We start from the raw sequence: 15,020 nt of genomic DNA on the forward strand, positions 1-15,020 counted from the left end.
TCAACCATCACCGCTGTCGCGCGTGGATCCATAGTCTCGCACGTTGACGTCGATCCGTTCGACGAAACCCCGAGGCAAGATCTCGCTTGCTCAGAACTAATTTTTCTATTTATTATGAATTATCCGCAATTTTAGATCTGCTAATATTTATCTGCGTGGGTTTGATGAATAATTTTGAATGGATAGTAATTATGGGATAAATAGTATTTTCAGGACAAATATAATAAATTAAAGAATTTATTTTGAATAACAAATTTATTATAATATTTTTAGAATTTATGTTGCGGAAGAAAATTATTTTAGAATGATAAATGTTTTTAAAAAAGTTATTTTGGAAAAGGATTATTTTTATGACCGTGTGATTGATAGTTGAAGAACACGACATTTCATGTACATTGACACCGACATGATGACACTCTTATTTATACTCATTCATTGTCACATATGCATACCTGATTCATCGCTAGTCTATATAGTCATGTTCATCATATGATTTGCATAAAATAGTTATATTTATTTATTATTTCTTGTTTTGTTGATAACCGTTAGTAGTTCATGTTCTTAGTGTCCTAGCGTGTCGTGTATAGGACCTAGATACCTGTGTTTGTTGACTTAGAAAAGCGAGAAGAATTAAGATGGGGAATTCCTGGTTTAGTTGATCGGATGTGATTGTTGATTATTCCAGGCTCGCACCAACGATATTCCTGTGTAGCGTGGGGTGGGTCTGAGGTGATGTGATATTATGCTTGTTGATTATTTCCAGGCTTGCACCAGTAAAATTCATGTGTAGCACTGGGGTGAGTCTGAGGGGGGTAGTGAAACGTTGTGCGTAGATGATTTTGTGAACAATCGGTTATCTAAGAATATGAACGTTGACTCTGGGTGAGATAAGGACAAGTGAGTTGTGATAGGATGGCTAGTCGTGTTCATTTCATACATAGGTTGGGGTTAATATTTAATTATCTATAATTTGAGACATATGGTATATACATGAGGGTTTCCTTGTTTGGATTATTTCGCTCGACGTACTACGTCTCTTGTTGTAGATTTTTAAGTATTAATTCCATCTATTGTATGATCTTGTTACTTGGTTGATATTTGGATTCTTCTGATTATTAGTATTCCAGTTGCACGCCTCTATCGTTATTACTATCATCACATGATCTATTTCTGTTTCTGTTATCGCATTGACCATGCATATATTGTCTTTACTGTTGTTGTATTTGTTCCTGCCTTGAGGGATCTTGCCGTGTGTATACACGCTGACGTACTCCTATTTTCTGGGTGTACGTTAGATTTAGGAGACGGACATCCTCAGTTCGGAATCAGGCAGGAGCCAGATGATTCTCAGTAGGAGTGCCTTGCAGGTGGAGTAGAAGAATAAGCTGAAGCCCAGTAGTTTTCCTCTGTAGTAGCTGATGAACATTAAAACCTTTTTACTGTACTTTTCTCTAGTTGATGACGGATTTAGTATTTTAACAGTACTTTCTTTATGGACTATGTATTTCTTATTTTCTAGTTGGACTGTTTTGTAATAAGGGTATGTTGGACCCATATTTATGTCTGGGATGATTTACTGTTGATGATATGTCTATTCCTTATTCTGAGTTGTCTTTATATTCTTGCTATTGTGATCGGGAACCTGTGACTTCGCATTGTATTTATTTCTAGACGCTTAGCGTATTGGATTGAGAAGAAAAAAAAAGAAAAAAAAATGATAGTGTATATTCTTCTCAATCTAATACGTCTGATTTCTTATACTATTATCTTAATAACTATGTTTTAACTCCTATTTTCTAATATATTGTTTTGATTTTAACCCTAATTCTTTGATCCTCGTTTTCCTTCAGAACTATGGTGGGTACTCGCGGTGTTAGTAACTCGTCTAGTAGCGGTGCCCCACAGGCCGAAGTGGATCCAAACCAACTTCTGGCGATGATTCAGGGATTGGTCACCAATCAGCAGCACTTGGCGGGACAGCTTCACAGGGAGCCGCAGCACCAGCCTCCCCCTCGCGCAGAGTCTGGAGTTAGAGAGTTTCGATATATGCGGCCTCCTTCCTTTTCTGGTGCCGAAGGACCTTTAGCAGCAGAGGAGTTTCTCAAGGTCACTGAGACTATTCTCACGGTGACCCGCATCCCCCATGCTGAATGGGTGGACCTCATGGATATTCAGCTCACCGACACCGCTCGGATTTGCTGGACTACAGAGAAGGCTCATTTGGAGAGACCGATTTGGTGGGATACCTTCACTGACCGTTTCAACAGGAAGTACTTTCCTCAATCAGCTCGGGATGAACTCCTACGTAGATTTGTTGAGCTTAAGCAAGGAGGGTGAACAGTTGATGAGTACGAGGCCGAGTTTTCTTCCTTGAGTCGATATGCTCCTCATCTTGTTGCAGACCCTACCATTAGGAGGCATCAGTTTCAGAAGGGCCTGGATAAGTATATCAGGTTTGCTCTAGCTGGTCGAGCACTTACGACGCACGATGCAGTACTGGATGCAGTACGTGAGATTGAGAGCGTATAGAAGGAACCTGAAGACCCGCACGTGATTCAGAGCAGGACACCAGCAGCTCCGGCCCGAATTGTCGAGCGTCCCCCTCCGAGACAGCAACAGCAGAACCCGCAGAGGCAGCAACATTCTCAGCGTCAGCCATTTCATCACGCTCACCCTTATCAGCATCCTGGGGTGCAGTCTCAGAGCCTGTCTTCGGTGAGGTGTTCTTATTGTAGATACCATGGGCATGTTAGACCCTAGAGGGGGGGTGATTAGGGTCTTATGCTAATCTAATCCGATTTAAATACCAATTAAAATTAATTAATAAGTTATCCTAGCAAGTATGAAATACAACAATATATATTAGCTAGGATAAGCAATATAAACAACGAGATATATCCTAACAAAGAGATATAAGAAAGTATGTGCAAGGATATATAAACTCAAGGGTAAACAATCTAAACTAGATAGTGGATCATAAAAAGGATGAGTAATGCACAATTGGCGATATAAGATAAATGCAAAAACAACTACGCCAAAGACAAACTCAAACAAGCAATATGATCACGGAGTTCGGACCTTCCGTCCTACGTCTCCGCTCCCCACTCCCGGGGAGAAATCCACTAACACAATCCGGTTTGGAAGCCGGAACTTCTTCTACACACTCGGTTTTCTAGCTAACCGAAAACTCTACAACTCACACTCTTGCAATCACACTCTACACCCACTAAGTGTTGAACTAGACGTGTCTCCCTCAAGTGCTCGGTTACAACCTCTCCCTAGGCACGTCAACCGACGCCACTCCTCTTGGGACGATCCCCGACTCTCACCACACACTCCTCACTCGGTGTACAAGAGTATTACAAAGTGATTTAACAATTAAGCACAATATAGCAAATGATTGTTCTCTCTAACAAGGTGAGAACTCAATTAGGCTCAACTCAATGTCACACTATCCCACAACCCAATTATATAATGTATGCAAATACAATAAGCTCAATAGGTTGTGTGTGAACAAAGAGTATCAATAAAACAATTAAACTAAACTCAATATGAAATCTAGCTTATGAAAATAATAAATTGCTAGATGAGTTTAGAAACACTTCTCTAAAGATGACAAGAGAGTAGGAGAAGAGTGAATGCTCAAACACCAAAGGATGATCTCCACTTGCTCTTGTGAAATTGAATTCACAAACTCAAACCCTCAATTGCTTAAAAGCTTCTTAAACCAAACTTAAACAAACACTAAACAAGTTTAAACCCTTGTTAAAATCTTTTAAACCATTCTCTTGTTAGAGAGGGAGAGGTAAATGCAATGAGGTATTTATAACAACCCAAGACATCAGCCAAAACCCCAAGGAAATGACCAAAAACCCAAAAACAAACAAAACAGAAAACTAGCCGTTACTGTGCAACGGCTCTCTGATAAGTCGACTTAGAGTCGACTTATGACATATACAGTTTTTGGCAGATGCTGAAAATTATGCGTATCTGGATTTGTAAAATCAGTTAAAAATAGTAAATCAACTCTAAACATTATGAAATTTTGAGGGATGTGAGCTCTCGGTCGACCGCACCGGTCGACCGACAAACTCTCTGCTGCCCACTGTCGACTGAACATATGAGCGGTCGACCGGTGCGGTCGACCGAAATCTGATACACTTAAAACTGGTTTTTTAAAGCTGAATTTTTAACTTTTGGAAAATTGTTAAAAATAACAAATGAAGTCCAAAAATTATGAAACTTTGGGAAAAGTATATAAACATGTAAGTGAACATGTTACAAAAAGAATTTTCCAAATTGCATTTCCCATTTGTGAAAAATCATCATTTTGCAAAATAGTTCAAAACACGAAAATGTAAACATGTGAAATTTGATATTTTGGTTAAACCATGTTTTGAAGCTTTGCACAATGATTGTATAGACTTAATAAAATATGTATATGATTATTGTTAAGTCCAAAAACTAAGAAAACCATGTTTTCACAAAATTGCATATTCTATGCAATATATACAAAACACTAAATATGATTTCATTAAATATAAGCTTATTAAAGAGGAAATCATATGTAGGCATATAAACATGAAACAAAATAGTATTTTCAAATTCTATTCATTTGTTTCATATATAAATTCGAAACCTATTAAACCAAAAATATATATGTATATATATAACTGTATATATACAAAACCAAAAAACCAAAGCGTGTATGTGTGTATATGATTGAGCTTAAAGTACTAACACACATAATATAAAACCTAAACTAAATTACCCAAGCAATCTTGATCTTCAATAAGCTCTTCTTGGTAAACTCGCGGATGAAGCTTGAACTTGATCTTTAACTTTGAATTGCAAGGCTTCACTCCACTATTCCGCCAACCTCCATTAGATATGATCGTTGAAGCGCATATTCCATCCAACCTCTAACAACGTTGTTTATCTACAATAAATACGAAAACACAAATACTAGACAAACAACATTAGTGGTAAATTGTTTGTTAAATATCATTAAAACAAGAAGGCCACTAAACTAAGCAAATATTCTAACAAAAGCTTATTCATATTAAACATTTTATTATCATGATTACTCCACTTAGATTTCTCCAATGTGGGCACAATATAAGAACAATCAATAATTTTCCATAAGTCAATATTTCTAGATTCAACAAATAGTTTAAATCTAGAAGCCCATTGTGCATAGGGAAAATTAATGAATTTAGGAGCAACATTGGATTCATAGCCTAAACAAAATACATTCATATTCAAGATATATATATGAACATATGCAAGCAAGACAAATGCAATCATAACTAGATTAGCACAAAAAGATAACTTGGATCTTTAACTCAAGGTGGTTAGACCTTAAATCAAAGAGCACCATACTCTGATACCAATTGTTAGACCCTAGAGGGGGGGGGAGGTGATTAGGGTCTTATGCTAATCTAATCCGATTAAATGCCAATTAAAAACTAATTATAGACAAGTGTATCCTCAGCAAGGTAATGAATAAACAGATATGATAAGCTATGATAAGCAACTATGAAGCTAAATGGAATATATCCTTCAATAAGATATTGGACAAGTATATGAGCAAGGATATATCAAACATCCAAGGGTAATACAATCTAAAACTAGATAGTGGGCAATATAATCACAAGAATAACAAAGATGATATAAGGATATGGAAGCATAAAAGTAAGTGCTGCAACATGCAATCACAAAACAATACAAGGTAATGATTACGGAAGTTCGGCTCCGCCACGACCTACGTTCTCCGCTCCTCACGCTCGAAGAGATCATACCGACTCCACTATGCTTAACCGGGTTTTCTATACCGTTCACCACGACACAACGTGAGGCACCTTGCAACAATACAATCACTATGCAATCACACACTAACCAGCTAAGTGTTGGTCCGCTAGCGTGTCCTCCACTCCACTCCAAAGTAGGCTCGTTACACCTCTTCCGCTAGGCACGTCAACTCGAGCCACTGTCACGGGCGCTCTTGGATTCGCGACCCGTCTCTCACCACCCACTTCTCGTCGGTGTACTCAAGTGTATGTACAGAGTGAATCCTTCAAATTAGGCGCAGCCAATATAAAAGTCAATTGATTTTCGTTCCTCTAAAGCAAGATGAGAAGGCTGCAAGTTAGGCTCACTCTCAGGGGATGTGCAGCAAACCCCAAGGACCTAAACTTATCGAGCTATGAATGTGAAATAGCAATAAGGGCTGCATATAGGTTTGAGTGTGAAACAAACAGTATCAATAAAAACCGATTAACTAAACTCAATCTACATCTAGCTTAGTGGAAAATCTATAAATCAACCACACTATTAAAATGTGCTAGCAATGAGTTAGAGACACTCTCTCACTAAAGATGAGCAAAGAGAACGTGGGAGAAGAGTGAGATGCTCAAAACACCCGAAAGGTGATCTCACTTGCTGCTTGTGAAATTTGCTCAGCGCAAAACGCAAACTCATTGTCAGACAAGAATGCTTAAAAAGCTTTTTAAACAAAACACTAAAACAACGCACTTGAAACAAAATTGTAAACCTCTTAAAAGTCTTTTCTCTTGGTTGCGGGCGTGGCCCCGAGAGTAAATGTAATGGGGTATTGTATAAGGCACCGCAGACATCAGGGGCCGAAAACCACCAAGAAAATGCACAGGAACAAAACCACCAAGCACATTCAGCGAGGAAACTTAGCAGTTGGCAAAGGCAAGGTAATATGGGCGTCGAGGCCGGCAACTTGCTAGGTCTGGTCCGAACCGAGCGGAGAGCCAAACCGGTCCGAAGAACACGATCTGGACCATCGCGTCGGTCGACCGTACGATCGAGCAAATGGAGATTTCGGTGCGACAGTCCGGAACCAATGGTCGACCGGTACAGACCTCTCTGTCCGCCGCTCAGCTGATGATAGATCAAACTGATCGTCCGACGCGGCTGCGGTCGACGCCGAAAACTGACATAGTGAATCTAGATTTGCTGATTTTAAACTGCTGTTTAAAGATATCAAACTAAAATTTCAAAAATGTAAATCTTTGGGAATGATTGTAAGACATGATAATAAACATGCTACAAAAGGGGCAACTGGTTATGCCGAGAAGGACTTCTCAAATGTAAGGAATATCATCATTTGTGCAAGGAGGTCCAAAACACGAAAATTATAAACACATGAGTTTTGACATTTTAGCTAAACCATGTTTTGAAAACAATACAAAATAATTTTATAGACTTAATAGAAGATGTAAAACTATTGTTATGAAGTCTATAAGTAATGAATATAGTATTTTATCAAAATACACATATAATCACACTAAACATGATTTCATGGAACTAAAATAATTGATATTGATGAATCATATATATGCATATAAGTATGAAACAAAAAAATAGTGTTTCTAATTATATTCAATTGTTTCATAGTAAACTTGAAAAACTATCAAACCAAAACATATATGTATATTATATATACTATATATATACAAACTAAACGTGTATGTGTGTGTATGATATTAGGCTTAAAGTACTAACACACATAATATAAACTCCTAAACTAAATTACCCAAGCTTCGATTGGTCTTCAATAGGCTTGACTTGGTAATCCAGGCCGGATGAAGCTTGAACTTGATCTTTAACTTTGAATTGTGCATTGCTTCACTCCACTATTCTGCCAACCTCCTCTTGATATGATCGTTGAAGCGCAATCCATCCAACCTCCAATTACGTTGTTTGTCTATAATAAATAAGAAAACACAAATACTAGACAAACAACATTAGTGGTAAATTATTTGTTAAACATCATCAAAACAAGAAGGCCAATAGTATACTCTTCGGAGTGTAGGAAGGAGCAGTTTATACTCTTATACTTGTCGGAGTCTTCATTCGACTTAATTGAGCATTATGACACCGGTTTTAACCAAGGTTTGGATGCTATTCTTGAGAGCGAAACAAGCCTTGGTAGGATGAAGGATCCTCTTGTGGTACACATAGTACTTTGGATCCGCAGTATTATCAGCTTCCTCCTGATTTGCGATATGTGGTAGCTTGATCTTGTTATTTTCAAGGAGAGATTTAAAAATAGCTGGAACGTCTTCATCCTTGAAAGAGTACTCTTTTTGGAGTTTCAGATCCGAAGTCTTTTGCTATCTTCGGGGTTGTTGTTGCGATGTCTGATTAATATCAATAACTGCTGTGGGTACCTTCCCCTTACCCAGGGAGACGAAGCTTGAGTTCGGAGGATTAGCCATCGGTTGGCTTCTCTCGGCTTGCTTCCTTCTGAGGAAGCGTTCGGCCTGCTCTCCGCACACCTTAAACTCTTTCCAGGTATTGGAGGGTGCTACTCCCATAACTTCCAACACGTCCAAAGAGAGGTTGTTGTGGCAGGTTTGGAGGATGAAGTCCTCTGTGATCGGATCTCGGCAGTTCATCGCCTTATTCCGGAAGCATTTGACGAAGTCATCGACCATCTCGTCATCTTCTTGCTTCTCATTGAAGAGTGTCCTGATTGACACCTCGGCATCATCGTCAAAGAAGTGAGCGAGGAACAGGTTCTCTAGGTCGCCCTAGCTGTTGATGCTTCCAGACTTGAGACGGCGGTACGAATCGAAGGTGGGCCCGTGAAGGGTGCTAACGAATGACCGAACCATCAATGCTTCATTGCCGGAGATCATACCTAAGTGGGACTTGAAGTAGATCAGATGTTGAGTGGGCGAACCCTTCCCGTCAAATGACGTGAAGTTAATCAGGTTGAACTTCATCGAGTATGCTATTGAATCCTACTCTTTTGGATAGGGACATGGAATGCCGGTCCTTTTCACTTCTCGAGCAGACATCAGAGCGTTGATTTTTCTCTCGAGATCTTTTATTTTCTCATCCTCGCTCATATCGGGCCTTGGACAATTCTTAAGAGGAATAACGGGGCCACCCCCAGTGTTGTCGTTTTTAGTGAGACCACCCCCAGCGTCATTGTTTTTAGTGGGGCCACCCCCAGTGTTCTGGTCAACGGGAGGGTTATCAGCATTAAGGTGTTCATCCTTATCTGAATCGCTAGCTACTTTGCTAACATTGTTGTGACGACTGGATTCACCTATTTGATTCGACAAGGCTCGGATCTGTTGGTCATGCATTTGTCTCATCTCCTGCATAGCCATTTTCATTTCGATTTTGAATGCTTGCTTCTGCTTGGCTAGAGCATCCTCAACCATTTTGGTTACTTTTTTGGTGTTAATCATAAACACTTCGCGAGATTATCCCGGATTGGATACCGTATTATCAGAAACGATTGCCGAGTTAGCATCTGATGCTTCATCATCCGAGGATAACCCTCTCCGTATTCTCTGGTAGTCCCTGCGTCTAGTGGTCCCTGTGCGTAGCCGAGTCAGACGATGCGATACGAGAGGGTCAGAACTAAAAGGTCGAATCGACTTTCCCTTATCAGCCATGTTAATTGTGACTTCCGGGAGTTCGTCACCTTGAACAGTCGATCGCTTCTTACGGAGACGCTTTGGTTTGGACCTAGCTATTCCGTTGGAGATCCTCTCAAATACCGAGACCCTCTGCGGAGCGGTCTTGGGACAACTATACACTGATAATATTGCCCTGATAAGTTTGGCACACGGACAATGAAAGTCCATCTCCCGGGTATCTCTCTTTTGAGAACTGTTCGTACCTCTAGCCCAATAGTATAACTCATCGGCATAATTATCGGAGTAACCTATCGTGTGTTGGCATGACTTCCCAGGTATAACATCGTCGAGCCCCCTTCCCTCCCTCCCCCCTCTCCCCTCTCGGCAGCCCCTTCCCCATCAACGTGTCCGTTCTTTCATCTGCCTATAAAAGGTATGTTTTTTCTACCGATCTTTAGAATTTTTAAATTTTTATTATTTATTGTTGAATTTAGTTTACAAATCCTAATTTATGAAAAAAATATACGAGTTCAATTCTGAAAACCCTAACTTAACTACATGTTAATTCATTTGAACAACACCAGTAATCATATTTTTTTTAAACACTTATAAACCCTAACTCATTTAAGTTTCATTCGTGCTATAAGTATGTGTGATTATTTAAGTTTGTGATGTGAAAATATGTGAAATAATTTTTTTTTTAAAAAATAGAGTGATATATAACACATTATAAATTTTTATAATGTGTTATAATCCAATTTAGGTGAATAAAAAAATAACGTTATCCCTAGACTTCCGTCCAATAATTACATCTAATTATTTGGACTTATAATATATGATATACGACTCAGATTTGGGTAGGAGACGAAGTTTTCTCCAAAAAATGAGCGTTTATTTTATATTATAGGAATAAAAAATTGGTACTGAAATTCATAATTATTGGATCTGTCCTTCTCGGACGGGTTAGGAATATAGTTGTGTATACATCTAACTTTGTATACTTTGTATATTTTCATTCTTGAAAGTTTTAGCAGCACCTATTCGTTGTTCTCCGTGTATAATAAGTGTATGTTGTTCTGCGTTTCGGGTTATTACTGATACGCATAATAACATCCGCACAGTGTACAGGGAGAACAGCGGGTAGGTGCTGCCGAAATTTTCAAGAAATAAAAATATACAAAGTATATGAAGTTGGATGTAAGCACTACTATATTCTTAATGGATAGAAGCCTTCCTATGACAGCCGCAAGATTAGTGTAATTAGTTTCTACGTATGTTTTATATATATTTTATGTAAATAAATATTCATATTGTTAAATGATATATGAACGTATGTTTGATGTGTGTTGAATGTATAAGAGTAATGTATGTATTAGTAGTTGTGAGACTAATCATATTTAATAATTATATATAATTTACAGATGAGGATAATTCCAGACAAATCATGGATAGATATCCCTAGGCATCGTAGATTTCACGACACACGATACAAGGATGGATGTGAAGCCTTCATGCGTTATGCGGAAATGAATCCGAGAAATTTAAGAAGCGGTGCTATGTATTGTCCTTGTTGTAGGTGTAGGAATTTGAAGCTGCTGAATAACCTAATGAAATCAGGTTTTGATGAGAAATATAAATACTAGAACTGGCATGGGGAAGGTATCACTGAAGATGAGGATCCAAATATGCATGTTGGTACGTCCGGTGGCTAACGAATAGATGACACAGAAACATTGTTGAATGATATTATTCCTCGACCTACAGAATATGATGTTGATGATAATGTCGAGGATGATATTGGAGACAAAAGTGAAGATGATAACGAAGTTGAAGCTGAAGAGGTAGGAGGTGTCGCGAGTGTCGAAAATATTGATGATATGCATTCCTCCGCAGAAATAAAGCGAATAATGGAGCTACTAGAAGATAGTGAAAAGGACTTATATGAGGGATGTATCGAGTACTCCAGATTTTCATTTATGCTGAAACTCCTTCATATTAAGACACTTAGCGGTATGTCAGATAATTATTTTGAAATGCTTCTTGATTTGCTTCGAACTGTAATACCTGGAGGAGTGAATAGCATACCCCAAACAACTTATCAAGCTGAGAAGATTGTCTCTGCTCTGGGTCTTGATTATAATAAGATTGATGCATGTCCGAATGATTGTATTTTGTACCACAAAGCCAATAAAGACCTTCAAGAGTGTCCGACATGTGGAGTTTCTAGGTGGAAACAGCGCACAAATTCTTCAACAAGGATTACAACGGAGACAGAGATAACACAGAAGAAAATTCCAGCCAAGGTGCTTCGACATTTTCCATTAGCTCCTAGATTGCGAAGATTATACATGAACAAGGAAACGGCAAAGAATATGAGGTGGCATAAGGATGATCGAGTAGACGATGGTAAATTGAGACATCCTGCTGATGCTTTAGCTTGGAAGCATGTTGATAAAATTTATCCTCGATTTGCCGAAGATTGCAGAAATGTAAGACTGGGTCTATCAAGCGACGGATTCAATCCATTTGGGGTAATGAGCTCTGGCTGGTCTACGTGGCCAGTTGTATTAATGCCATATAATTTACCTCCATTGCTTTGTATGAAACAGCCGTTTATGATACTTTCATTACTGATACCCGGTAAGCATGCTCCGGGAAATGATATTGATGTCTACTTAGAGCCTCTAATTGATGAGCTAAAACAATTATGGTCTGAGGGTATTTTAGCATATGATGCCCATTTAAAAGAGTCGTTTAGATTACGTGCTATTCTACTATGGACGATTAATGATTTTCCAGCTTATGCTAATCTGTCAGGGTACTCTACGAAGGGCAAGTGTGCTTGTCCTGTATGTGGTCTAGAATTTGAAGCTATTCAATTACCACATAGCCGAAAGAGTTGTTATTGGTTTAATCGAAGGTGGTTGCCCTTGAGTCATAAGTACAGAAAATTATCAGCTAAGTTTGATGGTACAGTTGAGAAAAGAATGAAGCCGCGTCAACTGACAGGTACTGAGATCGTTCAATTACTTGAGGGGTTTCCAAAAGTTGTGTTTGGGAAAAAACGCTATTCTAAATTTAACACGCTCGGAGTAAGAGATTACTTAAAGTTAAAAAAGCCATTGAAGCGTAAGCGAAAGGTCCGTAAAATGCAAGTTGAGGACGAAGCCCAAACATTACCTAGAGGATGGACTAAATTTAGTATCTTCTTTCAGCTACCTTACTGGCAGAATCTAAAAATCCGACACAACTTAGATGTTATGCATATTGAGAAAAATATATGTGATAACATAGTATCAACTCTCCTACAAGATGCAAACAAGTCGAAGGATGATCTACGGGCGCGCCAAGATCTGACTGCTTTGAATATCCGAAATGATTTGCAAGCTCAAGACGTTGGCCTTAAAAAATTAAAGTTGCCTCCGTCTCGTGTTACAATGTCAAATGAGCAGATGCAACGAGTTTGTGAAATTCTCAAATCGGTAAAGTCGCCGGATGGTTACTCTGCTAACATTTCAAATAATGTCCAGGTGCAAGAGAGAAAACTCTTAGGTCTGAAGACACATGATTATCACGTTCTTCTCCATCAATTGCTCCCTGTTGCAATCCGTAACAATATGGATAAAGAAGCGTCGAAGATTATTATTGAGTATTGTGGATTTTTCAGAAAATTATGCTCTAAAGTCATAGATGTAGATGACTTTAAGAAACTTGAAGCCGATGTCCGAGTTACTCTATGCAATATGGAAGTAATATTCCCTCCTTCATTTTTTACAATTATGGTCCATCTTACCCAGCATCTTGCAAGAGAGGCTAGAATCGCCGGTCCTGTTACTTATCGTTGGATGTATCCGATTGAAAGGTAATTTATGATTTTTCTTATATTTATTAATTGTATACGCGTTTTTCAAATTACCGTGCTAATAATTAACTTTTATGATTATAAGATACTTGGGCTGCATGAAAAACAATGTTCGCAATCGAGCTCGTCCCGAGGGCTCGATAGCTGAAGGATACGTGGCTAACGAATGCTTTGTGTTTGCATCACGTTACATGCGTAAGAAGAAAACCACATCTCAAGCACCTCAAAAGGAGAGGAAGCGTGAAAAATACCCGAGATCTCTCTTAGATCAAATTCATGCATATGTGTTGGAAAACCTTGATATGTTCGAAGACTATCGAATGTAACAAATAAAATCTGTAATATAGATGAGAAATATTCATTTTACATATAGTTTATCAATACAAACTTATATATTGTTTATATAGGCGACATCTGGAGAAGCTTAAGAATGAAACAACCGGTAGGAATGCAGCGCACAATATTCAGAAAAGACATAAGAAAGAATTTTTTGATTGGTTAAGAATTGATGTAAGTGTTTTACAATTAATTATTGAACATTCATAATATAACATCACCTAAATATTCTCAAATTGTTTGTCTTAGGTTGAAAAATCACTTCTTGATGATACTACATTACCAGATGAAATTATTATCCATGCACAACGTCCTTATCACGAAGTGAGACGTTATAATGAGCATTTGGTCAATGGATATAAATTTCGAACGCTAGAGACCGATGATAGGAGGGTAACTCAGAACAGTGGGGTCATGGGCTTGTTTGCTCAAGAATGTTTTTCAAGTATAAGAGATCAGAATCCAATTCTAGCTGACATATTATATTATGGCCAATTAGAAGATATTGTTGAGGTAATTTACGGGTTTGGTAAACCAAAACAATGTACTTACACGATGTTCAAGGTTCGGTGGTGTCCTGCAAAAAAGCAAAAGGATCATTATGGATTTACACTAGTCAATCTTCACCGAGAAGTATATACGGATGAGAAATTCATTTTCGCAGAACAAGCTGATCAGTGCTTCTATGTGAAAGATCCGAATGTCATGTCTGATTGGGTGGTTTTGTACAAGGAGCCAAGATATGTTGTTCTTCCTAATAACAATGAAAAAAATATTGAAGAAAGTGAAGATAATTATAGTGAACCAATTAGTTCATCTGATGATGTTTGGCAAGAATTCTCTTATGCACAGAATGTGGCGCTGGATGTAAGTATGAACTATATATGTTACACCACATTATTGATTTTTATCTTATCATAATAAAAACAATAATGCATTTCATAACAACATATCTCATGAGCATGTATACATTTTTTTCTTAACAATTGTCTTTATTATATTTGCAGATGAGGAGGATTAGGAGGCTCTTTGACCAGTCGGCTGATCGATCACGGAGTATCACGTCAGGTAGTGGTGCTGATGATTCACTACCTTCTCCGAATGCAGGTATAAAAATTAATTAATACTTTAATATATTTTATAATTTTTTAGTTATCTAGCTCATAGTATTCATTTGTTGCAGATGCGGGATATTCATCACCCGGCGGTTCTGATGCAGCACCAGAACCATCCCCCGACACAGGTATTAAATATTTAATAATTGATAATGGTCAATTAAAATTTAATATTAATGATTCTTCTTTCTTATGTAGGTGATACTTGGACCCCGACATATCCATCATATACATTCCATACTAACTTGCCCGGACTCTCATAAGTCCAAGGCTGATTCAAGGAAGTACCACCCACGTGCT

This window comes from Asparagus officinalis, chromosome 1, assembly GCF_001876935.1.
Source record: "Asparagus officinalis chromosome 1, Aspof.V1, whole genome shotgun sequence".
NCBI lineage: Eukaryota > Viridiplantae > Streptophyta > Magnoliopsida > Asparagales > Asparagaceae > Asparagus > Asparagus officinalis.